The sequence below is a fragment of the Accipiter gentilis genome, chromosome 31, assembly GCF_929443795.1.
Source record: "Accipiter gentilis chromosome 31, bAccGen1.1, whole genome shotgun sequence".
In the NCBI taxonomy this organism is placed as follows: Eukaryota; Metazoa; Chordata; class Aves; order Accipitriformes; family Accipitridae; genus Astur; species Astur gentilis.
In genome coordinates this window covers 16,591,683-16,617,232 of record NC_064910.1, presented here as the reverse complement: position 1 = coordinate 16,617,232, position 25,550 = coordinate 16,591,683, and the positions used below count along the sequence as shown (strand labels likewise).

The window sequence follows — 25,550 nt, the reverse complement described above, 5'->3', positions numbered from 1 at the left end:
CTGGCACCTTCTTGGTCTGAGAAACCCAAACCTTTGAGGTGGCCAGTGACTGACCTATTTCACCACATTTGACCTTTTTAATAAAATACTATAAGAGTCAGCAGTAGAAGTAAAATTCCAGGAAAAAAAACCTTCAAAATTATGATCTGCATGTTATCGGAAATAACTTCTCTAAACTTTGGTCCAGCTGACTGGTTAATCTGACTAACCTGATGGTTGATGCTAGCTGTCTCATCATCATCTGCCATATAGGAGTAAATGGGTATCTATAACTCTACAGTAAGACCAAATTCACCTCTTGACTAGCATATACGAGAATTTTGTCTAGTATACAGGAGAGAAGTTTGTCTGTATAACAAGACTGGGATAAATTCCTTTAATTAATTTCAATAAATAAAAAAGTAGATAATGAAAACATTACCTCTCAATATATGTGACGGATGTTCTATGCTTTAATGCAATTCTGATACCATAATTAGTATGCTCTGACCATCTTTGGTTTGTTTGATTTCATTTTTCCATCTACTTTAAGAGGTATTTTAACTAATAAAGCTCACAGATTTTTAATGACTCTCTAGTCTGTACTTTATTGAAGGGACACAGAAGGAGTAGTCAAGCTCTTAGTATTAGTAAATGGTTATCTAAATGACTTAGCCAATACATAGTTTATATTCTCTATCTCATGGTATGTTCAGACAAAGCAAAGTTCATGAAGTATATTCCAAGGCCATTATAAAAAAAAATCTTAATCAAGTGTCAGAACTCTTCACTTAAAAAAAACCCCAACAAACCAAATGCAAAACCACACCAAAGCTTGAAAATTCAACTAATTAGTTAAACTTGTTAAGGAGGAAGAGTGACTTCTGAAATGCAGAAAACTGCAAAGTTAAGTTTCTTTCCTTTTTCCTGAATCTTCCTTGGCCTTGCTACTCCAGCATGAAAGCCCAAAGGTCCTGATTCTGTTGCTCCAAACATCATTTCTTGAAAGCTTGCAAAGACCAAACAGCTTAAGAGTGGAAAGGGGAAAATGCTTCTGTTAGTTCCAGCACCGTGAAGTGTCTCTCAGTGCTTAATGCTTATCTGTGCATCAATTTTATTTAATAAATTCTTATAGCTCTGTTCAATGAATAGTAGATCTGTTTTTTCAAATGCTAAATTAAGAAATTAAGAACATCCGAAAGTCATACAGATCAGGACAATAATCTGAATTACAATGCAGACTGCTTAAGTTCATATATATACATGTATGTACCTGAAGGGGGGCTGTAGTGAGGTGGGGGCTGGTCTCTTCTGTCAGGTGGCTGGAGACAGGACGAGACGAAATGGCCTCAAGTTGCAGCAGGGGAGGTTTAGGTTGGATATTAGAAAAAATTTCTTTACTGAAAGAGTGGTCAGGTATTGGAACAGGCTGCCCAGGGAAGCGGTTGAGTCACCATCCCTGGAGGTGTTCAAAAAGCGCGTAGACAGGTACTCCAGAACACGGTTTAGTGCGCATGGTTGATGGTTGGACTCGATGATCTTGAAGGTCTTTTCCGACAAAAATGATTCTGTGATTCTATGTCCTACCATAACACTGCGCCTTCATGTACATTTTCTAGCACTGAATTTTATGCAGCCAGTATGTGATGTTACTTTTAGTCAGCATTAAAGGGTGATTTTTCCCAGGGTCTCAGAAGTGCAATTACCACTGACTTCAAAACAAAAGGCAAGCGGCCTGCAGTTCTGGAAACCATGTCAGTCTTTTCATCTTGGTAACTAAACTCTCCTTCTGCAATTTGAGAAAACTATGAAATGTGAGAGCCAGTATTTCCACAGAAAGATATCTGCTTTTATTGTGCTACATTAAATGAAACAGAACCTTTTTATTTCATGACTGAACATGTTAGGGATGTTCCTGCCACTTAACTTTGATTCCAATTTAAGTACATGTATATGGATGCTGCTGCCTAAAGCTGGGTGGTATGAATATTCAGTCTTCATTGTAATGAGTTGTTTTCTTGTATTACATTAGCAGGAAAAGAAGGACATAATAGCAAAAGACTCACTGAAGTGGAAGAATTATAGCAATGGTAGCAGCGACAAAAAAAAAAAAAGGATCATTAAGAGTCTTTTTGCATCTCAGTTTACAAATTCTGTTTACTTTACATCTAAGTGTTTTAGTGTGATGCAAGGCATTACAGTCATTTCTTGCCCTAGCCTTTGAAATTATTTAGGAAAATTCTGAGGCATAGGCTAAGAGGCTTAGAAGCTCTGCTTAGAAATTTTGGAGGACAGGTATTAAAAAGTTCTATTTCATCAGGATAGCTAGCAGTAAGGCTTGCCATATTCCCCATTCTATCCACTGTAGCGGGCAATTTCAGGCTGCACTCATGCTTCTTGTTCTGAGTGAAGCTTCACTGGTGTAGCCTTATTCCCTTGCTTCTCCTAATTACTCTTCCCTTACATTCCTGCTGAACACCGCTGCCCCAATGTTATCTGTGGAATAACTGCTTATTTCAAAATGATTCTGATTAGAAGAGTTCAGAGAGTTGGTGTTAAGAAGTGTTTAAACTAACCTAGATTATAGTGAACAAATCAGGTTAGGGAGTTAGGGAGTGACTACATGATCAATTAAATCTCATGGGAACAATCCTGAACAGTTGTGAACAGTGGGGGACAGGAGCCTATTCAGCCAATTCAGCTGCTGCCAGAGTAAAATGTGGGAGACACAGAGAACTGCCCTCGTTCTTAGGTCTTTTCCTTTCTTTTCTTCTTTTCTTTTCCTTTTCCTTTTTTCTTTTTCTTTTTTCTTTCCTTTCCTTTTTTCCCCATTCTCTTCCCTTCCCTTCCCCAATATCTAAAATCCTAAAATTCTTATTCCTGATTCAGGCTGCCAAGTTTCCTCAAAACAATTACCTCTCCAGCCGTACCCGTGTTTAGACGTTTAAGGCACATCAATACAGTAGCTAAAAAAACCCACCCAAACTAAATGTGTCCCCACCCCCCACCTCAGTAAAACAGCAATGAATTTAAACATAGTCATCTTGGCGTCCTCAATTCACCTTGTTATTGCACCTCCAGTTGCTGCAGCACAGATGGGATGCAACATCTCCCACTGTTTGGGGACTGCCCCTAAAGGTGAGCCATATGTTTTGCAATACCTAGAAACAGCAGGATAAGATAAGGAAATCTCTGCAGCCTTAAGGCAGAGCTGCTTTGATTTCACTAGTTTGTGTCCTGCCCTTATTTATTTATATTTTTTTTTATTGAGAGCTTTTGCAATTTAATTTATCTGGGTTAAGCCTACAGAGAAAAAAAAATACAAATACTATGTGTGTGTGTATAATGCCTAGGAAATCTCCTGTGTTATCTGTCTGTGTAACATTTTACCTTCCACTAGACAAATATATTTTTAAACAGTCTGGAATCAAAACAACATTCTCAGCATTCAAGACATTCTGTCATCACTGCCCATTTGTTGCCCTCTAGGTTTCTCTCAGCTGGCAAATCTCCCATTTAAGGAATTATCAGATTCATCTGCTTAGACAAGGCTGCAAAATAAAATGAAAAGCTGGATTATTCTAGAGAACTCATATTTTTCTTTCAGGGCAGAAAATCCAGTGCATGAGAGCTGAACGTTACCAGCAAATGGAACCAATCTCTCAGACTTCACAATTCTACCTCACTATGCTCTGCAAAATCTAATTTTGATGAAGACGCCACAACATTTATTTTACATTTATCCTTTACTTCTTTAAATATGTTTATTGCCACTTATTACATTAACCTGTTTTGGAGCCCTAAATATTATGCTCTTAGGCAATGGGTTTTTTCTACTGTAGTTCTAGTAAGTATGCTGCTTGCGCATACTGCTGCTTCTACATTATTTTTCATAAAGAATTACCAATTGCTTTGCTACCATTTTCCCTACGTCGTATTTTTTGCAGCGAGCAAGCGTACAAAAAAAAAAAAAAAAAAAAAGGAAAAAAATATATAAAAAAATGAATAAATTACCAGTTTTCCACAGCAAGATGGCTCAGGATTTACCTGAGTGATGGAGTAGCTTTCATGTCAGCAGCTGTACTGCAAAACCATGCTTGTGTTTCTGGGCCCACTGGCTCCAGCACCAAGATTTCTGGAGGCATACACCATGGTTCTTAGTACTGTAATACACTAAAACTCTACACAACACTTTCCTATCAAAGTGTGGGAACACTACTTTCTCCCCCTAGCTAGAAAGAAAACTGTGGGAAGGTCTGGAGAAGTGTTTCAACATCAGTTTTCCTTACTAAACAGCTAAAGCAGATTTCGTTTTCTTGCCACAGAGGAGTGAACTAACAAAAACTCTGTCAAACTCCGGTTAGGGTTTCACGCATTGAGTGTGTACGCACATGCACGTGTCTGAAGTTAAGCAGAAAATGAATGTAAGAGAAATCCTAAGTGATCCTAAAGTGATTAACATACAGCAAACCCGTTACGGAGCCAGAACTGCTTTATGGAGACTATCGTCTTCCAGTATGGATACTAAACCACTATCTTACGCTGTTCACCCAAGTAAGAGTCTATTTCAAGGTGTTATATTGTTATAACAGAGTGATTAATCAATTTCTTTTTTAGAGCCTCCTCTCAAAGCTTAAAAATTCATGATTCACTTTGTTAGTATTCTGTAAAGCTTTCCATACTTTTTGAGTCGCATGATTACATTTATCTCTGGTTGCTCATGGTCACAATATGGAAAATGCTCCATATGAAAGTCACCATTCCACATACACCCAATGGATCTCCTTAAACACATTGCAAATCCCAAACAAAAAGGACGGCAAGTGACAAAAGCTTTTCCTTTATTCTCAAACAGGCTAACCTGAATACACTGTTTGTGCAAAAGGTAGACAGGACCAACTTGTGAAGAAATACTGCAAATGGAACAACGAAAGTAGTGCATTATATTTGCCACATCTTAAAGTTGGAAATTAGTCCATAAACTCATTTGGATTCAGGCCCTACCGACTCAGGTTTTACAAGATAAAAACTCATGCAAGATTTGACGGATGAAATGAGGACTACCAAAAAGCATGCTGAATTTGGAAATTTGATGTGTTCAAGTTCATCACTAAATTTACAAGATTTTCTACTGGGTTCCAAGGGTCTTCATACTGTCTTACTTATTTAGACTGCACTTTATAGTAATCCAGGCTTGGGCACCAAAAGATACCAAGTACTACACTTTGCCATTCTGGGCATAAAGTATTAAAAATTTATTAAAGAAATCAAACCAACTGTTTACTAAGAGTGAATCCATCATCCATAGGAATTGTCAGAGATACAGACCTACAAATACATTTTGCTTTTATCAAATGTAGCAAGATATAATAGCATACAATCTCATTAAAGAGCTAACCAATAAATAATTTTGTGCCATCCGAAATGATAGTTCATTCTAAAACCTGAAGTCATGCACCAAAGAATAGTTAGATATACTGCAACGTAACAAAAAACAATGTAAGAAGAGCAATGTATAAAGATATCTATCAGTAAGTAATACTATTACAAGGTTCTAGCAACATAAACCATGGTTGGTTATCTGAGTGATTTCTCTGTTGTGTGCATTGCAACATACACTCTGGAAGAACAAAGTTTGTTACGCAAAAGTTAAATGATCTTGTTGGTTCTCTTTTATTTTTTCTTGAGCTGCTCAGCTATTCAGAATTATGTAACTGAAGGGTGTTTTCAGATGGAAAAAGTACCTTGGTTCCAAAAGAGGCACTGGCGTGACTTTTCAGAAATACAGTGTTAAAAATAAACCATCATAAAAATTGCATTGTATTGACTCTGTGACTCTGGAAATGCACTCTAGACTGTCATTACCATTAAAGGTGACGAATATGTTCTAATTCATTGGTAATTTTTCAGGTACAGGCATCCCTCCACCAAGGCACTTCACTTCTTCCTCCCCCAGGAGAAGGGGGCTCAAATATTATCATCAGATGGCAATGGAGACCCACCACCGGGCTAGTGAAGGGGCGCTTCATTAGCAGTCTGCTGACAGATGCAAACATTCTGCAAAATTCTTTAAAGCAGAAGCATGCCATTAATTTCAGTATTTATGGCTTTCTATGAAAGATAAGTGACTCAACGTTGGGAGGGGCTTTACAAGGCTAATATTTTGTCCCTGTCTAATGCTTTTTTGCTTCGTGATGTGCCTGCCTATTATGAGACTAAACTTATTCCAAAGAATAAATTAAGCAATAAGACATGACAAGCAGCCCATTTGTAGGCAATTTACTTACCACCTGAGGCATACCACAGCGGCTCAAGGCCAAAGGCTGAGTAACTTTAACCATTCAATAAATGCAATAATAATTGAACTGAAATGCACAGCTTTGGGAGACTTTATTTCTATCATGATATAGAATTTATATATAGAATCAAGTGCTTCTGTGCATTTAGTGACTGTTTAAATGATACTGTTAAGAAACTTTTTTTTTTAACCATCGTTCTGAAAATGCTATCCAACCCAAATTAAATAGAGGTTTATATACATTGTTCTATGATCAGATGTTGCTTGTGAAATGACAGAACTACCCCCTGGACTGTAGGTTCAGTACCAGTTTAAAAAAAATCCATGCAGACATGTATAAATATTAAAGAACTGGGCAGCATAGGACAGGACGGATATTAGCCACTCTAGAGATTTAACAACTGACCTGCACTATCCTGATCACATACTAATTAATTAAGGTCTAGTTGTGGAAGCAACAAAGAATTAATTTAAAATAATTTATTTTTTCTAACAGCACTACCTCATCTCATTGTGAAGAGACCATGCACAGACATGCAGCTGTGATACTGGAACATTACTTCGTTACTCCAGCTTTAATGAATAAAACAATGACATTATTTAGGTTCGTGATCTATTCGCCAGTCACAGTAAGGTTCACCTCTTAAATAAATAGTGTGACAATCTGGCTTTAATTTGTACTCAGCAAACCAACAATTGATTTTTCCCATAAACTCACTCTCTGCTCTGCTTTGTAACTACATGGTCTGATCCAGCTTAACCCTGATGTGGAGAGCTGCCTTCCATCCACGTTCCTAAAAACTCCGAAAAATTAACATGACTGAAAATTTAAAAGACGTGAAGATCTACTCGTGAGGTGGAAAGACTGGGCAATAAACTGTTTTACAAGAAAGTGTAGCACCTGTTTGTTCTGTCCTCTTCATTCTGCTCTGATGAGTCTTATCTGCAAGGAGGGCTTTTTTTAAAGATGAAGGTAAGAATAATAATTGCAAAAACTGAGGATTAGCTACTGGTTTCTCTATTCCTATCTCTTCTACCCCACTCCCCCCAAACAAGGGAAAAAAAATCTATCCATAGTTGAATACTGAATATGAACACAGGTAAATAAAACTAAAACCCTTTAAACATCAGCAGACAGGTGTTTTCTAAATCCGTTAGTAAATGAATGATATCCAAGCTCTTGGATGTTAAAGACAGAAACATACAGCTCTGGGTCAGGCTGCCACTGCTCCTCATGCTGAACTAGAACATGCTAGCAAAAATCCAAGCAAGACTATTGTTATGTTCTTATTTAAGAAATAATATTCTATAAATATGTTTCTTACAATTTAGTCCACACAAAACGTAACTTAGTCTCATACTAGAAGTGCATTTGTGTTCCAATTTACGCAAGTCATTCTTTTCAAATATTTTTAAATTTTTTGTGTATTTTCCATAAAACACAATTTTGCATAATATATACAATATTTAAAGTTATTTTAAATACAAATTTAAAATTAAAAGACCATAAAACCAGACTTACTACATCAAGTCAAACATCCACTTTAGCCAGCACCCCTTCTTCAACCATGGCAAAAGTAGGTATCTAATGAAGAATATATGAACAAAGCAAGGACCCAGTGGTACTCTCCCAGCCCCCAACATCCTACAGCTCTGGGACCTCCTGATGGTTCCAGTATCGAGACACACCAGGATGTGTTTTAGTGGAACTTTAATGCATACTCCTTGCAACTTCTGACCACAGAAAAAAATCCTGCTGTAGATTTGTGGCAGGTATCATTGTAATGTTATAGGACAAAATACCTAAAGGTGATTTTAGCTATCTTAACTCTATTAGTTCAACACAACCCTGTCCTTAATTTTTATATTTCATGTTCTAATTGTGAAAAAGACTCTAGCATTCAACTCCTTCTTTTGAACTCGGCCCAAATCCAAAACCAGACAAACACGCGAATAGTTCTACAATAAATTTGCACATTGAAGCTATGCATGAGAACTGGGGAGTTTCACAACCATTTATTCAACAAATGTGAAATCTTCACGTGTATGTACAAAAGTACAATTTGTAGAGGTCATAGACCTATCAAAAAATTAACCAGAGAAATGCCTTGCATGTTATCTTCCTTTTTTAAAATCTGACTTTAAGAATATTGTGCCTCTGGTAAAATGGTATTCTTTTCATGTCAGTGTAATCACTTGGCATTGCACCTAAGAACATACCCAAAGTATGCAGTAATCTTGAGGACAAGCCCATCGCTCACTTACATTCTCCACACAATCAGTCCTCGGACCGCTATGAATTTCCTTCAAACTAGAGAGACAGAATTCTTGTATTTTGGAGATGTAGTGCCAATGTCTTGTGTTACAGCTGCTGCTGCTGCTGCACTGTCTTCTGCTTTATTCTAGCTGAATAATTAAATACCCTTTAGTCCTTCTGACAGTCCTAGACTCAGCACGGCTGTTAATCAATATCACATAAAAGGGAATTAGGCTTAGGCAACTGTTGCGCAAGGCAGAATGGATAAGGCAAGAGGGAAAGAGATCTCCTCTTTACAGTAGAAGACTAATTTTCTGTATTTACAACACAATCTACCAAATGTGCACACAGACTTGAGAATACCCGATACACACACAGATGTGCGGGGCAATCCAAATTAACCTCAGATATTTGTTACACCGTAACAGCAACCAACAGTCACTTCTTCCATTCTTTCCTAAATTCCCCATCTTCACATGTTTCAGGGATCAAAGATAAGTTTCAGCACCAACACATTTAAAGTATTCCGTTCACAGGGAAAATTTGACGGCATTAAACCATTTCTGAAACTTTTACCATGTGACTGTAAACAAAAGACATTTAATAAATACTATCTGAATTCTGCTCAGTGCAAAATATTTAGGAAGACTTATGTTTCCAATAATTCGAGGAATTTTTCTAGAATCTCTAAACCGGCCGCAAGTTATGTGGGGTGGTTTTTTTCATTCTTTTCTTGTCCTGCAATGAATCAATAGGGCATTAAGAGCAATCCTAGGCTGAGAGTCCCAAAAAAAAGAAAGATTCACATGAAGGGGTGTAAATTTTCCCCACACTGCCCTGCCACCATGCTTATGCTCAGATCTACCCAGAGAAAAGGAGACACAGTTCCAAAGTCTCTTCAACAACTCTTAGCTTCTGATGAAATACTCCAGTATTGAATTAAGAAACACTTCAAACTTCCTACCAGGCCAAGAAATGAACTCCCAAGTCAAACAGCAGAAATTTCAGATGGTTAATAAATGAATTAACAGTGATGATGACACCATCCAGCCACTGACATAGAGGTGGAAGACTCCGTGTACTCTTTACACTCCTCTGTTCTGGGTGGTCTCTTATATTTCATGTTTGAAGACCTGGTATTTACAAAACACACTAATTAAACTTTAACCCATGCACATTGTAAAAATAACAACTCTGAGTAACGAGGAATAGACAGCATTTCAAATGAAAAACACTGTGTAACTGATTATTCTTGACATACTTTGTGAAGCATTTAGCTGAAATTCAATCTTGCAAGAAGCTAAACCAGTATTTTCCCCCAGTCCTATCGGTAACGTGAACAGAACCTGTATGTTTTACATATAACTTATAACTTATTCCAATTTTTTTTGTCTCACCAAGATTTGCTTCAAGGTCTAGGAAGTGTGCTTCAGGTAGCACCTCCCTCAAAATGATCCAGAAAACGTATTTCATACAGCACACAGTCCACACACATTCTTTTGAATCACAGAAAGAACAGCAAAACACCTTCAAACAAACCTGGACTTTTTTAGTTTCTTCAGTCCCTTCCCTGGAAGTGCTTAGCCTCAAGGAAGGCTGGCCAACTTCTGGCTCCCAAGCCAGAGAAGCGATGGTGCAGTGCCGGAGCTACGCTGCTGAATCGGCTGGGGAAGGCACTCGCAGGAGGGACAAGGCACCTCTGGGCGCGAAAGGAGCTAAGGCAGAAGGGGCGGCCGCGGCCATGGTCTTTGCGACGTGCCCTGAGCTTTAGCTGTGTGCCCAGTCTAACCTCCTGAAGGGGTGCAAACGGTGCTTTGCTGCTGTTATCTGGCCCTCCCAGAGCTCGCTCGCTTCGCTTCAGCCAACACCCTACGTGTTCTGTGGATCTTGGCCAAAAAGATTCTGGTGCTGCACAACCATTTACAACAGTGATATTTCAGTTACTTTTTTTCAGAATCTCTCATTACACACTGATTTAATATATAATGAAATACAATCTTTACACCAACTCGATACTGCAAATTGCTTACCATGAAGCTGTGTTACATACATACCTAAGGAATGATGTGTGCTAACCCACATGTACTGGTTTTGCACACTATATGCCAAAAAGCAATCAATGATCCTTCCTCGTATCCAGGATCATGATTTTTTAAAAATGGAAATTAAACTTCAATTACAATATAGAAAAACCCTCCATCTTTTAAAAACAGTAAGAGCTTTTGAAACAACATTTTACCAGTTAATAAAATTCTATGTAAAACGTGCATGACATTTAATAAACAGTTCTGCATTTTGAAGCAATTCAATATGTATAAGAGGAATTATCTATAACTAGTGAAATTAACTGAGTATTTCTGGTCCCTATGTCCTCCAAGATTTTAAAACCAATAGATCTCAGCCTCTCTTTCTTAGTTTTCTAATGAAATTACTAACTGGTGAAAGTAGGGGCTTTCCTGCCTAGTAATCTCCCAAGCAGTTTCTCATCTTTAAGCTATTCACTAAATTGATAAGCAGAAATGAAGAAAAGCCCTTCATCTTCTGGAAAGGCTACAGCTGCCAAATGTGGCTTTACTACCTTGCCCAGGTCCAGGTGCATGGTTCTCACAGTTGAGTTGATGACTTTCTCTAAAACTCCAGCAGCAAATACTGTGCGAATATAAATTCTATTAGATCAAGGAAAATAATAAATTCAGGACTTAACAGGTCCTGATTTTTGCTTAGGACTTAACAGGACTTACAGGTCATGATTTTGCATTTCATATTCAACTGCAAAGAAAATCTGTTCCATTTATTGTAAAAATTCAAATATTTTATTTTTAAGAGATTCATATATTGATTTGTGATTCAGCAGAATCTCCTTATGATGCAGCAATCATCTGGAGTGGATGTAGTGTGTCAGGCAATACTGCTAGACTTGCAGAATGTTGATTAAAAAGCATGTCTTAAAAAATGGAAGTGGTAAGTACAACTATAATGAAAGCATCCAGAGAAATTCAAGCAAGAGACTAAAGACAAAGATACATAAATAAATGCGCAGTTCAGTTCCCAAAATAGTTTACATTACCAAACTAATCTCTCCTTCTGTAGGGTCAGAGCCAAGTGTCATTGTAATTGTAATCTAAACTGAAGCCAAAAATAAACAGAAATAATATTTAAAGAGCACAAGTATTCCACCTTTAAAACTCAACTTTCTACGAAGACTTTAGAAGATGTCTAAATGCAAAGTAATTTTAAAAAGCTATGTTTTACAGAAATACTAATACTTGCTTAAAATTGGATCTCCCCTAAATGCCTTTATTTAACCCAACCGACCAGAATGTCTAACAATTTAGCTGAGTGTACAAAGACCTTATTTCTCTCTTCCGTCAAAATGGACTGTCACACAGACCAGTCTGTTAAATGGGCATCTTTGCTCCTTCTCCACACAGTTTTCCTCTGACACTTTCCTTGTTTTTTATTACAGAGGCTCTGGCTGGAATGGGAAACTGCATGAGACAAACATTCCTTTAATTAGTGTAGATTGCTATGCTATGCTATGAATCAACAAATACACACCGCCAGTGCTACCACTATAGTTGTCTTTGTCTCGGAGGCCTATATGTTTGCCTCTAGTTTCCACCAGAACTCAGCTGCCTTAATCCCCCCATATGCCACTCACCTTCTTATTTCACTGTGTGCCAATTCTTCACGCTAAAAGGCAGTCTGTACATGTATGGAATTTTTTTTTAATTACGTCTCCAACCTACCACCTGTCAAACTCTACTTGACATTTACAATAGTGTCTGCAGAGTAATCTGTATCTATTCCAGTTTTTTCCACTGTGAACTACTCTTGCTCTTACTTTATGAATGCACTTTCATTGTATACTCCTCATATAAAGCTTTTCCTTTTTTGTATACATGTATATTATGGTTGAATACGAAATCTGAAATAGAGGAACAGTACATTCTTTATGATGAGGATGAATTGCATAACATGTATTGAACAACTCCTCTTCACTTTGGCAGGCAGAATGCATATTCTTCTCTCTCTGTTCAGGCATTCAACCATCACTTTGGACTTTGGGAAAAAAAAGCTAAATTAAGTTTTCAGTGAAGCATTGCTATAGACCTCTGCTATAAAGTAAAAGCTATATCAAGCAACCAACAGTCAGCTTAAATCCCAAATGTTTTCATGTTTTGCATTTAAGGTTGGATGATAACTTTGCTCTTTTCTTTTACTGCAACTCTCAACAACAATGAGCAGTCTCAAGAGATGAAAATAGTTTCTTCGTCTGAAAATCATATGGAAAAAATCAACTGCCCTTTAAAAAAAGTTATAAACGTCTGGACAAACTTTTCCCAGATTTTCCTTCTTCAGTTATTTAATGAACATATGGTTATTTATAATGTGAGCTACACTTGTAGTATTTCAAAAATTAGTTATAAACATGCCTAGAGCTACTCAGCTCCTCCCAGGACTACGCTGACCTCACTCAATAGCTTTCCAGTATTGTTTGCTCTGGGATCTCTTCAAAAGTGAACCCATGTTCTTACTTCAGTGCCTTCTCTCTGCCTTAAAGTTTACCTTAGTTTTCTTCTCTTAGCAAGGACCTTACAGCAGGTTACTTAAACTTCAGAAAGATCATAACATCAGATATCAATTATAACAAATAAAAACCTTGGCCAGGAGGCATAGCTGATTAAAAATACATATAAAGCAAATGCAAGCTCAGCTATATTTTAAACTAAGTATTTAAAGGGACAATCATTTAGGTTAGCGAAACGTAGCAGAAGCTAATAGCTGGGTTGATGTCTTTTTGACAGGTACGCTATAGACACGTGTCTGAGCGAGGCTCCTCTCAAAGTCGACAGACCTGATGGGTGAGACTCTGCCCCGGAGGGAGAGAGGCTGTGTGCTGCGAGCACCTACGCCTGGGTCAGGGATGGCTGGGAGGTGGACAGACACCTCTGTTACCTGAGGGCTGTGTAACCCAAGAAGTTAGGTGAGATGATGCCACCCAAAAGACCCTATGTTAATACGTAACAGGCATACAGCTAAGAGACTAGAAATGCAGACTTCTACTTTTCTTTCTTACGTATGTATGCAAATGTGCGTGCGCCTATTTTTTATTTAAAGAAAAAAAAAGAGGGAGCATCACCCTGAAAATCCAAATGAATCCGTTTCCATGTTCATGCATGTTATTTTACTCACTGTTACTATCTATGGGGTTTAATTGAAATTCTCATGCAAATGCACTGGTTTGCTCAAAAGTCCTTCCTGTTTAATGGAAATTTAATTCAATTCAGTGTATCATTTAACTCACTAAATGGGAAAACAACAGTGTTTTCCTTTGCAATCAACATAAACTGCAGATGTAAAAAGTGTATCAGAAGCTGGCAGGTTTTTTTACTCTAACTTCTAGCATTTCCTCAAGTACTCTAGTACACCATCTTATCTACTTTGGAAATTCAATCCTACTGGGGAAAAAACCAAACGCGAACCAAAGCATTGACTGAAACATGAAAGTTGCATATAACCATGACTTCAATTGAAAAAGAAACTGCTCATTTCTTAAATTTCTTCTTACAATATATGGAATTACGCTTTGTTTTAAATGTTCCTATTCACGGTTAATTGTATTTTATACTTAATTTGCGGATTCCACAGAGCTCTGTCCTTGACTCCCTTATTCTCCACTCACAAGGGAATCTCATTCAAAAGTGATTTTAATTATCACTTATGAATAGATCACAGAATCATAGAATCATTTAGGTTGCAAAAGACCCTTAAGATCATCGAGTCCAACCGTCAGCCATGTCCACTAATCCAAGTCCTGAAGTGTCTTGTCTATGTGCTTTTTGAATACCTCCAGGGATGGTGACACCACCACTTCCCTGGACAGCCTGTTCCAATGCCTGAACAGATAGTCTGTGTTCCAGATTTGCCTCTTCTCCACTGAAGACCAGAATCCTCATCCATTTCTGATGCGATCAGGACTTTTGGCTGTCAACTCCAGAATAATTTTGAACACTCAATATTCTCTCCCCTTGCTCTCGAGCCCCTCTTGCTACACCACTTCTTTTGGCAAGTACTGTCAACATCACAGTGATCTTGCTTGTCACAAAGACCTGTAACCCTTGATAACATTATCTTTAACCTATACACTATTCCAGATCTCCATCTGGAAAAATCTCCAAATTTATCTAAATAACTTTGTTTTTCTGTAGAATCATAGAATCACAGAATGGTTTGGGTTGGAAGGGACATTCAAAGATCATCTAGTTCCACAGCCCTGCCATGGGGACAGACGTCTTCCACTAGATGAGGTTGCTCCAAGCCCCATCCAACCTGGCCTTGAACACTTCCAGGGATGGGGCAGCCACAACTCCTCTGGGCAACCTGTTCCAGTGTCTCTGTAACACCTGAATGCAGCTCTCATTAATCACAAAGTTTATGCGTAACATTTCTAAGTACCTTATGACTAAATCACACTATCACCTCAAATGCAAGCATTTTTTTTCATTTTTGAGGTCTTTCATAGTCCTTCTCTAACCTCCTTTATCTTATTTACATGTTAGTGCCCTTGCCTACTTACTACATTTTTATACAGTACTCTTCATGTTTCTTTCTATGCTGCCTCTTCTGCTGGGAAAATGCTTCCTACGAACATCCGTCAAACTACTTCACTAAGGTCCTTCATATTCTCTTCAGAACTTTAGAAAAGATGAACATTTTCTATGAAAAACATGGCTTTTATAAGAAAACCAAACCATGCTATTCTAATGAGGAAAAAAAAAATCACTTCTTGCATTCAAATAGAATTTTAAGCAATTTTATCCCTTCAGATATACCTTTAAAAATGAATGGAAACAATGGCTACAGTTGAGGGACTCCAGTGGCTTGTCACCGAATCTGCTCAGCTTACCAGTGTTATTCCAGATTCACATCCTGCAAATTCATTCTGGACTTGAAAATCAAACAGACTTTCTCTGTTATGGCTAACCAAAGTAATCAAGATTTTCCACGTAAAAATTTTTGCCATCACACCTGTTGTAATTCCATTAACATTACAGAGGCAGCCAGGATAAGGTTTGGCTCTACACTTGGAATTTAGTTAACGATCTAGTTGATGTCTGAGCCAAAAAATAATCTAATTTGCAAATCTGTAGAGCATTTCTGCAGGAATAAAAAGCAGTACACAGGAACTCAGAACATTAAAATACAAAGAACGTGAGGATCTGATCCACAGAATATGAGACAAACAGATTAATCTAGAATACGGGCTTTCAAGTCTGTAAAATAAAATTTTCAGTGTTAAACTTTTTGTACTGCATGCTCTCCTGAACACAACACGATTCCTTGCTTGCTCATGTTCTTATTGTGTCTGATTTTACTGTACGTTGTTAAAAAAAGCAGAAACTGTAATTACATCAGAGTGTATTCAGACGATGTTTTATGGCACAATGAAACCCTTTGAAAGCCTGGTCTCTCCAACACCTCCACATCCCCCTCAGATCTGAACCCAGGTGACACCACTCCTGCTTATTTCATGTTTACCGCACAAACCCACCACCACCAAGGACGGAAATTCCAAGGTGTGCTTCAAGAAGCTTTCCAAACAAAGAGCTCTTCTGACAGATGTTTTATGTTTTAACATGTTTTCCTAAGAAAAGCTACACAGTCTTGAAAGCTTTCTAACTCGGGCAGCTACGAGCCCTGAGTGGAATTTCTGCAAACCCATGCGTGGCTTTGTGAGAAAGGCTTTTGATCATGGACATCGGAAATCCCAGGGCAAAGACAATAGCCTGCTAACTTTTTATTCTTTGCGGTTCCACAATAGCTAACAAAATCAAGATTAGGTAACCCTTCCTCCCCACCCCCTACCCTCCAAAAAAGTGAGATGGGTCACAGTCAGAAAGTTTTATTTAGGTAAACCTCTGCAATGCTTTTATTAGGTTGCGAGGAAAACATCAAAGCAAGCTTTTAACATATGCACTACGCTTCTAAAAACTCTTCTGCCTCACTCTCAAATTTACAGCTTATCTAAAAGAAACTGCAGAAAAGGCATAGGAGCAAGAGTGGCACAACACATCAGACCAATAAAACACTTATATAGGAAATATTCCAAGAAATCACAATCAATGAGGCAAACTTTCCAAATGTGGTTACTTCGTTTTCTCTTTCCTCACAGAAGTTAGGGTTTTGCCCCCACTCCGCCACTTGTGTACTTCTCCAAATTCAGGCAGAACTGGTTAAGCACTACAAAGGTGCATTGTTTCTTCTACTCTTTCCTCGCCACACATTACTGCTTTATTTGTAAGGAAAGCATATTACTCAACTGGCTTACGTCCTCCTAAAATAGAGTGGCCAAGATGGGAGAAATAAATCTTTTGAGAAGATTGACAATCAATTGAATATTTAATAAATGTTGTGGAGATTACTGATTAAAGGAGACAAGATGAGATCCAGACACTTGGTTTGCTACAGGTTATCAGAAGATGTGCATGTGGGCAGGAGCCGTTGAACTGGGGGGAGATTTTGTTTTACAGGGGGTCAATTATGGGAGAAGACACAGTGAGGAGAAGCACTCGGATTAAAACTTTCCATACAATTACGCCATACCCGCCCCCCCCTTCCAGGGATGGTTCTTCTGGGTTTTAAACAGATCACTCAGAACTTACACATATGAAGACACAATAATTTTATGTGGGAAGTTCTGCTTTAATTAAAGTTAGCTCTTTGTTAATTTAGAGAAGATTATTTCAAACATGTGAGTTTAAACTTTTCTCTTACAACCAAGCTGTTTCTTGTTTTCAGTTGAAACAAATACTTCATCCTGTAAATTTACTTAAAAGAATTTTTTTTCTCCTTCTAAAAAAGTGTATGCCGTATTTTCAGTTCATGTTTCAGACTTTGGTTAACTGCATTGTAACAGCTTTTAGCATACGAAAATCAAAGCTTTTTATGCACTGCAGTGTATTTCATGATATGATATATGACATACACTGACAAAATAAACGAAAAATTAACAATTTATACCCTGTATTGCCAACTAATGGTTTCTTAATGGCAGTAGAGAAAAGGAAAAGAAAGTGAAGGTTTTAATGTTAAACTATGCATCAAAACCACTGAACAGCAATTGCCATGGCTGTACTGGAAATAGGGAACACCAAGAGCTGATGACATTCCTGTTTTTCCAGCTCTGCCTCCAGCCTCCAGTGAGACCCACACATGCATGTCGATTCCTTTATTCTGGAAAGACAGGAGCAGAAATGACATGCTATCTCCTGTACATGTACTAAGAATCCACTAAAAAAAGACTATCAGTTTCTTCCTGAAAAACTGGGGGGGAAGTATTTTTGCAGAACACAGATGTGTTCCAGATACAATTTGCCCGTGTTCAAACAGGGTTGGTACCTTGTCCGGGTAGTTCCTCACTGGCCACTAACATTTTTTCCAATGGACAGATGAACACAGTCAAGGAACATGTCTGAAACAATGTCATTTAATCCCTGTACTACTAAACTACAACAGCAGCACTGGTCACCACTTCACTGCAGTTTGGGGCCACATTCTTTTGTTTATTTTGATACACACAAGCACATGCACACAGAGCTTCCCTAGCCCAGCACCACTTCAAAACAACAACAACAACAAAAACCGCAGAAAAAACAAAGACTACAAAAAGTCAAACACTGTAACAAAGTACCAGTCTTATCCTCTGACAAAACAAACCCTTAATCAAATAATAAGTAACCTAATATCTCCTTCTGCCTTAAATCCTTCCCCATTCCTCACCAACCCCCACTTCCCTTGAAAACCAGATGGCCCCAGCAATATGCCCTGAAGGTCAACAGATGCACCATGTCTTTGGACGAAGAAAAGGTATATAATATCTTTAATAATATTTCCAGATGATAAAACTGGAAAACACACAGTGAAAAAAAAAAAACCACAAAAACATCTACAGCAAGGAAACAAACCAAGCACAGTTACTGTGTTAAAACATCCAAGACACCAATGAAAATAAAAGCCAAGTAGTGAACACTTACTAATGCTATGCATAATAAATAAAAAGCGAAAACAAGATTGATTTTTTTTAAAAAAAGTTACTGTAAGAAATTACATAAAGAAAGGATACTAAATAACTCTGGGGACTGGTAATGGATATGGCTGCTTATTTGTTATGGCTGTCAAAAGTTACGAATTTCAAGATTTCCAGGTTTTTATAAAAAGTGTCCCTGTCTTTTGGCATCATAGGAAATTGTGTCAGTGAGTGAGTAAATGAACGCGTGCATAGGTGAATAAACAGGTGAACAATTTAGCCTGGGGTAGGTTGGCTGAAGGCTGCACTCAGTTCCAGCAAAGTATGTCTGGAGAGAATCAAACAAATTACAGATCAAGCTATTTGAGATTTTCACTGGTGAAGTTGAGGTCCAAATCCAGGTCTGTCAATCTTAATGTGAAAACTAATTCTAGTGAAAACATAATTGTGCTCCACGCTTCCTGTGTTCCACTACCCTCAGATCAAATTTGTCCAATTTACTGATAAAACCAACTTTTTAACGGCTGACTCTATCAGAAAGTCAGGTAGATACCTTTCCTTAGAACATCCATGATAAATTATTTTATTCTGCTCCCTGTCACAACTGGGAAATTCTATATGCTTTACCTTTTGTGCACGGGTACAGTTGTGATTATCACTGACTGCAGTATGACTCCCTAAATTGGATCCCAAGGCAGAACTGCATTTTAAGGCTTAGGTAACTGAGGTTCTGTAGACATCCTATAACTTACTACGCATAGGAATAGAGGTGCATCTATCTGTGCAGATATGCTAAGCTCACGGTACATAAAGAGTAGCGCAAATTAACTTAGCACTCTTTCCTCAACATGAAATAACTTGTTAGCCCACAGTAACTTGCTCATGTGTCCTTAGTTAAAAACTCTACGCTCCACAAAAAAATACAATTCAGTTTTATTTTCTCATAGGGCCAGAGCTAACAGAAGTACCGACAAACAAACCAACCTCTCCCAAGTGTATGCATCCATAAAGTACCCTGAGTAGCCTCTTTTTACTTAGATTTATGCCGCCTTTTGAAATAAAACTTTTTGTACTTGTACACAAACAATATAATAAAGCCTAATCCTGTCTGACACCACAACCATACAAATCAAAAAGCCTTCAGCTACCTGCTGCTAATAGTACAATGCTAACGCAGGTATGCTGCTGGGGCCAAAGTTATTAATAACCTTTAGCCTTGGACTGATACCAGCAGTGCAAAGTAGCTTCCACCAAAGCAAACAATGAAAGCCAGATGGTACTTCACTGGCAAAACGGACAGGCACAGAGGAATAACATACCCACTTGAGCTTAAACTCTGGGGGCCAGACTTTCTAATGTAGGTCTGAATTGCAGATCCGAGGACCTGCCTCCATTAGAAAGCCTCTTCTGGCCTAACGGAGATGCCATGTACACGAGTAGAAAGTGTTTCTTTGCCATCAAGGTCCCACCATCTTCCCAAGCAACACTAGGTACAGCGACAGAAGCACCCACAGTTTGGCAGATGGGGCCTCTGCCGGCATTTTTTCTGGCCCTGAGGAGGACCCTTTCCCCCTTTTCCTGTTCACTCCTCGTCAGCAGAACGCCGTGGTGTAGACCAAGGCAGAAAGGGCAGCCATGCTTTCAGGGGACAGGGAACCGAACTGCAAAACAAGGCAGCAACAAAACACTGGGGATGTGCTGTCACTCTCAAAAGCTGGACTGAAGAATGCAACACACAGGCATACAAAAGGAAGAGCAACCGAAAGCCCATAACCAAAAAAGAGAGGAAAACAAAATGAAACGAAACAAACCACACACATGCTTTATAATTTTATTGGGGCTTTTTGCCATCCATTTAAAGAGAGTAGAGTTCAAACTTGAAAGCAAGCTCTGTCTCCAAGGTTCTCAATCTAGAACCGCTATTTGAAATAAAAGAAAATCCATTTGCAGACTGCGTAAGCCTCATGTAGCCCTGTGCACACGAGATGCGCTACGGAATTTACTTGGTAATGTTAGTGAGAAAATCCGTATGTGTGAGAATATTATTTAAGACAAGTTTTGTTGTGCGTTGGAGCTGTCAACATCTTTTTGACTTTTGGTCCTCCAAGCACACTTTCGACTGCCTCATTTAAACACTCCAGAAGCGATGCCAAATGCAGGAGAGAAGACAGAGAAATTTCCCTCCCTACGAGGGGCTTCAGCATTGTGCTCACAAGCACGTTTTTCAACATATCCTTGTAATTTAAATGTATTTGCTTTGCATTCAGGTGGGCACGCAAAGGCATCCTGACTTTCAGTATTACTGAAGATACAGTAATACTGTACTTTTGAAGAGGGTTTAAAAGTCCCGAGAAGAGTTTTGTTTTTCTCTTTCTCCCCTCTACGGAAGCCAGAACGTACGCATCATACTATCACTTCAAAGCCCAGCTAACCCAGAAGCCAGAGGGGGTATGTATCTGACAGGGAGACTCAATCCATCCTAAAGTAGTACTGTAAATGTATATTCTATTTCAAGAAACTCTAGAATAAGATGCTGAGAAATTAAAGCTATTAATCGGAATAATTTTATTCATTTCCATAAACCCACTGCAAAGACTGCAGAATCTGTGGCGAGACTTCACTAGATTTTTGGTGTAAATAAGGAGTAACAACATTATGTCAATGGAGCACCGTTACAATCTGGGAGAAGCCTATTACTGATGAAATTGAAAAATAAAGCAGCGTGCATGTCAGCCCAGCAAAGCAAGCAGCTGATTTCTAGGTTTGATTGTGTGGAAAGGGAGAAGTTATATGAGAATAGAAGACTTTGAAAGCTGCTCCATTTTTAGAACACAGAGAATGCAAAATTGTAAACATTTTACAGTAGGTCAGGTTCAGGGCCTAACAACAGCAGCCTAGCATACACATTGTGTAACAAAAACACCAGCAGAGATCTCTCCAAAGCAGATCCACATTATTAGTCCATTGAAATATTTATTTGGCAAGATAAAACATCGATAATGTTATCTCGTAAGTTTTCTATTTTTAAAATATTTGTAACTGCATTAGATGGGCCTAATGCTCAAACCACTTTTTTTCAACATTTTTTAAAAAGATAAACAAAACCTCCTAGCCTCATCTGAGTTATTTATTCTTCTCTTCAGAATTACAAGCCAGTGAATATCTGTATAAAGAAGCTCAGAAGCATCCGATCCAGCCAGCTGCTTTCAAGATATAACAGGAGACAGGAAGCCTTGATCAATATATTGTTATTTGTATTAAGCTGCTGCCTAGGAATCCCAATTATGAGTCTTACACGCAAAATGATATTAAAATCTAGAAAAATCCAGATGAAAAAAAGAGACAAGATAATCCTTGTCTCTAGAAGTTATAATTTAAGAACAAAATCAGAGATACAGGATGGATGATGTATTCTGGCAGATGAAAAGTATAACAAAACAACGCATTTGTCTCCAGGACACGCTGCAAAGGAGATACTCATATTAGCTTGAGTACTGCAAGACACGCTACGTTCCACGTTATTTAATTTTTCCTGTAGTAAAGTTTAACTGGCCCAGGTAAAGCATCGCCCTAAAGAAGCTGCACTGTTTTGCTAACCATGCTAACTTGGACTTCTGTACAAAACCCCGCACTGTGCAGTGCTCTTACAGCCAATAAAACAAACATTGCTCAGCATTTTCAGTGCAATAATTTGTTCTTCTTTGTTTTAAAGTGGCTACCTCTTAGAGTCACCTGATCAGACTGTCACACTCTGCCCGAATTCATGTCGTCACGGACCTTGTGGGACCCATCCAAAACAAGGGACATAATGAAAGCAGGCAGTCGGGTAACAAGCCGGCTCCAAAAAGCACTGCAGTGGAGCCTTGCTCAGAGGGAAGGAGCAGCTCTGCCAGCATCCATGCTGGCACAGCAGTATGAAACAGGTATTCTTTCCAAAGGGCTTTTCAAAACAAAACCTGCAGTTTTCTTTCCAGTTCCATTTTCAGACTCCTCTGCTCCAGTTGTTAAAGAAGAAATGACAGTGGCAGAAGAATAGATCTGAAGAAAACTGTAATACCTCCTACAAATACTATCCCTCCTATTCCTTTGATACACACACAATTTCAATGTGTAGTTCCTTGGAAAAGCCTTTTTTTTCCCCCAATAAAAGAAAAGGTTATCTGGACAGCTCTAGAAAACACAAAGGAAACACACTGAGGGTTTGATTCACAAGAACACATCTTCTGTTTGATATTGGTACAGCTGCAGTGGTCTCTCTGAAGCATTTTCCCTGGGCTTGCAGTGACACTGAAGCAGCACAGCCAGCCTCTGGAAGAGGGAATCAGCTACATGGGCACTTGTGTTTCCGACTGCTGTGTAGCGTGCATCCACAGAATCGGAGGTGTTCTAGCATAGGTTTCACAGTGTTATGCTTAACTGAGAAAAAGGGAGCCAAACCATCTCTCTCTCTCTCCAGCTCTTCATTACAAAATGAAGTGAGTACGCTACCTTTTGCCTTCAATTGATTTGGACTGCATAGGTTGTGATTATGCTCAAAAAGCAACATTCGTCCTGCAAAAAGGCTTACTGCACTATTGTGTTAAAGACAGACATGACAGGGAAGAAGAGGAAAAGCCTATTCAAAGCAAGAAATGAGCCCTCAAAAAACAATGTACATCAGGGCCACAATATTGATATTGCTAGTAGTTACCTGAAAACAACACTTTTGAAACACCGCTTGGAAGCTGGTAGGGAAGCCCACCAATAACGGCAACATGCCTGGCTCTGTTTGGCTTTTTTTGTTTGTTTTGTTTTTTCTTTTTCCCTACTCTTTTCTTTTTTCCTCTCTCTTATTACTATAAACAGATGCAGATGATTATGAGCCTGGCTGTTAAGAGCTTTGGTAGTTTCAGACCAGAGAGCCCCCCTGCACAACTCACAGGCAGAAGAGGTTACATGAGCCCAGGGCCATAGTGCTTCCACAGGAGCTCACGGGCGAGCTTGCATTTGCTTGAGCAGTTGATGAAAGATTAAGCCCAGCAGAAGAGTACAACAGGCAATTTCACATCTTAAACCACCACAGCTAAATCTACCAGAGTTTACGAGACAGTCGTTTACGTTAAAGGTCCAAATGCCAAAGGAGCGCATCACTCTTTTTAAGACTTCCCATGATATTCCAAATAAGTTACTTCCTTATTCTCCTAGGGTTTAAAATTCCTTATACAATTTCTGCCTTTTTCAACAGGATACTGAGAGAATTAATTCATTAAAGCATTGAGATCATTTGAAGAATGGAAGGAAACAAACTGCTGCAAAAGGCTAGTACAATTTGCTAAAAATTGGTTTTATTATCCCGCTTAATAATGGGATAATGCACTTGAACAGCAGAGAATTTTGTACTGGATTATTCAGAGGGAATTGTTTTGTGCAGATCATTTCTGCATTAATATTAAAACCTTCTTGGCCTAGAGATACTTCAATGTAACGGTTATATGCATTTGTATTTCACATCACATAACGTCTGCTTATAACACAATGCTGTGTCACTCAAAAGGTGAGAAAATTAATGAAGTCATTTTTAGAAGCACTAAATACTTTAGAAAACAACACTTCATTAGTATAATCACTAAAAAGCTTGTGATCACAGTACCAGCACCTTAGAAGACAAATTTCAAGCCTAAAATCTCACCTTGTACATACACGCGTATATATGCATAGAGAGACAGGCACACGCGCACACCCCTATCTCGGAAGGGTTCCCAAGGAGCACTGGTGAGGGTTTGGAATGGTTCCTTCCCACCCCTCCTCAGAAGGAGCCACCCTTGAAGCAGCCCAGCCAGAACGACAGTGCTGGATGGCAAATCTGCAAGGACTAAAGTCAGGCAACTACCTGGAAAGAAAAAGGATCCTTCATGGTGTATTTATAAATGCTAAATGGCCTGGGAAACCGCTGAGAGATTTCTCATGCTCAGATCCTCATTTTCTCTTGCGTGGTCATCCCTGGGACAGCTCTGGAAAACAAGGCAGCCATTTTCTCATAAGCTGTTACACTCGGCAAACCAGATTGAAGTGCTTGATAAGCTGCTGTTCTCTTCCGTGCCTGCAGCAATCGGAGGGGAAAAACAACCCATCACCCACAAACAGGTACAACCACAGCCATTTCTGTACTTGCCTGGTATGAGTCAGGGCGCAGATGGGGCCGGGGGAGGGGAGGGATGGGGAGGCCTGGATGCAAACACATCAATATGCATGGCGAGCGCCTGCCCTAGCCCAGCTGCCGATCCCACGGTTCGTCCCTGCAAAACCTTACGGACCTGCAAAATAAGGCTGTTTCCCCGCCGTTCTGCGTTTCTAAAAATGAACCGCCACTGTTAGAAAAGACTTTGCTTTTGCAGAACCTGCGGGTCTAGGGTAGTGCCTTGTGCGCGGTGTGAAAAATGCCTCCAAGCCCTGGGGTCAGTAGGGGAATAAAGTGATTTTAACGTGCAGTCGGCAGACACACACCCACCCCCATATGTGCACCTGTATGCACACACATACATGACGTAATTTTCGTAAGCAACATGGCTGTAAGGAAGCTCGCTCAAATAATTTGTTAGGGGACCAGACTGTCAAAACCACTAAGCGACCCAGCTCTGTACAGTGTACAAATATGGATATTCAAAATTGCTAATCACTTCAGAATATAAAGGTCTGTCCCCACGTGTAAAGCAAGAAGCCATGACACCTATACTTATATTTACTTCTGTTTTCTATTATAATCCTCTCTCTCGTAATTTTCGTAAACCTCCCTCTTTTGCAGCAGTGTTTTGAAATTTGGCAGCGAGAAGCCCTGAGTGCAGGGAGATGCCTTTCCAGTCCCATGCAAAATGTGTTCAGACTTAGCTATGCTCAAAGCTGCTGGGGAAAAAAATTCCCACTTCGGTTTCGTCAGCAGACACTACTAAAAACCAGCTGCTAAAGTCCCCCACTACCCCATGCGTGCTGCCTGCCCAGCCCTGGCTGTT

General features: G+C 39.0%; 1 protein-coding gene across 4 annotated transcripts in view; it reads right to left on the bottom strand.

Annotated features, from left to right (window-relative positions):
- The window catches only part of TBL1X (transducin beta like 1 X-linked), a 204,579-nt gene that overhangs the window by 106,280 nt on the left and 72,749 nt on the right, over positions 1-25,550 (bottom strand). The window contains exon 1 of one of the 4 annotated variants that reach the window (XM_049834657.1): positions 10,074-10,321. The exons of the other annotated variants lie outside the window; for them this stretch is intronic. The gene's annotated coding sequence lies outside the window, so the exon portion shown is untranslated. Of the gene's footprint in view, positions 1-10,073; positions 10,322-25,550 lie in introns of those variants that run through there. 4 annotated transcript variants of the gene reach the window in all.